Raw genomic sequence first — 2,186 nt, forward strand, 5'->3', positions numbered from 1 at the left:
CTTATGCTAATAAAAAAAAGCTTACAGCAGAAATTTCACTTAAAACTTCTGAAATTTTACAGTTCTAGAATGTTACTTGGCAGTTCTAGAATGTTAGGTTGAAGTTCTAGAATGTTAAGCTGCCATTCTACAATGTTAGCTTTACATTCTAGAATGTTAAGCTACAGTTCTAGAATGTTAGGTGAAGTTCTAGAATGTAAAGATGCAGTTCTAGAAAGTTAAGCTTTCATTCTAGAAATCTGAGTTGCAATTCAAGAACATAGGTTGAAGTTTTACTTGGCAGTTCTAGAAGTTAGGTTGAAGTTCTAGAATGTTTAAAAGCCATTCTACAATGTTAGCTTTAAATTCTAGAATGTTAGGTTAAAGTTCTAGAATGTAAAGATGCAGTTCTAGAATGTTAAGCGTTCATTTAGAAATCTAAGTTGCAATAGGTTGAAGTTTTAGAATTTGTATAAGTTGCGTTCCCAAAAGGTTGCTCATAGTCCTAAAGGTTACATTGTAGTTCTAGAATGGTAAGCTGCAGTTCTAGAATGTTAGGTTTAAGTTCAGAATGTTAAGCTGCAGTTCTGGAATGTTAAGTTTGCAGTTCTAGAACAATAAGATGTAGTTTTTGAATTTTAAGAGTTATGGTCCGAAAATCTTACTTACAGTTCTACATGTTGTAGTTCTAGAATGTTAGGTTTGAGTTCTAGAATGTTAATATTCAGTTCTAGAATGTTAGGTTTCAACTTCAAGAATGTTAATCTGCAGTTAACCAGACTTTAGTTTGATCAGAGGAACAGGAGGTCAGCACAGGCCAAGATTGTAGAATGCAGGCACGTTTAGTTGGTAAATTTCAGGGATTTTTACACTGGGATGGAATTGCTAATCTTGCGATTGACAGATGATCTGCCCCAACACAGCCACAGTATACAGTGCAGAACCTTGGCATTCCAACTGTCTAAAACACACCGCCCAACGTGGGGCTCGACCCACGACCCTGAGATTAAGAGTCTCATTGCTCTACCGACTGAGCTAGCCAGGCACTTCTCACGTTATGAGTTGCGGTCCAAAAATTTCACTTAAAACTTCTGAAATGTTACAGTTCTAGAATGTTACTTGGCAGTTCTAGAATGTTAGGTTGAAGTTCTAGAATGTTAAGCTGCCATTCTACAATGTTAGCTTTAAATTCTAGAATGTTAAGCTACAGTTCTAGAATGTTAGGTGAAAGTTCTAGAATGTAAAGATGCAGTTCTAGAAAGTTAAGCTTTCATTCTAGAAATCTGAGTTGCAATTCAAGACAATAGGTTGAAGTTCTAGAATGTTAAGCTGCCATTCTACAATGTTAGCTTTAATTCTAGAATGTAAGCTACAGTTCTAGAATGTTAGGTTAAAGTTCTAGAATGTAAAGATGCAGTTCTAGAAAGTTAAGCTTTCATCAGAAATCTGGTTTGCAATAGGTTGAGTTTTAGAATTGTTATAAGTTGCGTTCCAAAGGTTGCTCATAGTCCTAAAAGGTTACATTGTAGGTCTAGAATGGTAAGCTGCAGTTCTAGAATGTTAGGTTTAAGTTCAAGAATGTTAAGCTGCAGTTCTGGAATGTTAAGTTGCAGTCTAGAACAATAGATGGAGTTTTTGAATTTTAAGAGTTATGGTCCGAAAATCTTACTTACAGTTCTACAATGCTATGTTGTAGTTCTAGAATGTTAGGTTTGAGTTCTAGAATGTTATATTCAGTTCTAGAATGTTAGGTTTAACTTCGAGAATGTTAACCTGCAGTTCTGGAATGTTAAGTTGCAGTTCTGGAAAATTTGGTTGAAGTTGTAAATTTTAAGAGTTGCGGTCCTAAACTGTTAATTACAGTTCTAAAATGTTACATGGTAGTTCTAGAATGTTGAGTTGCAGTTCTAGAACAATAGGTTGAAGTTTTAGAATTTGAACATGCATTGTCACCAGACTTTAGTTTGATCAGAGGAACAGGAGGTCAGCACAGGCCAAGATTGTAGAATGCAGGCACGTTTTAGTCTGGTAAATTTCAGTTTTGAGAACCTTCAGTTCTAGAAATAGCTGGATTTCGCCCTCTTGGTTCCTTACGGCCACACCACCCTGAAAGTGCTCGCTCTTGTCAGATCTTGGAAGCCAAGCAGGGTTGGGCCGGCTTAGTACTTGGATGGGAGACTGCCTGGGAATACCTGGTGCTGTAAGCT

General features: G+C 36.6%; 1 pseudogene; it reads left to right on the top strand.

Moving 5' to 3' along the window:
- Positions 1-2,067: 2,067 nt before the first annotated feature.
- On the top strand, positions 2,068-2,186 carry LOC116681896 (uncharacterized; annotated as a pseudogene).

This window comes from Etheostoma spectabile, unplaced genomic scaffold (genome assembly GCF_008692095.1).
Source record: "Etheostoma spectabile isolate EspeVRDwgs_2016 unplaced genomic scaffold, UIUC_Espe_1.0 scaffold00018760, whole genome shotgun sequence".
Taxonomy (NCBI): domain Eukaryota; kingdom Metazoa; phylum Chordata; class Actinopteri; order Perciformes; family Percidae; genus Etheostoma; species Etheostoma spectabile.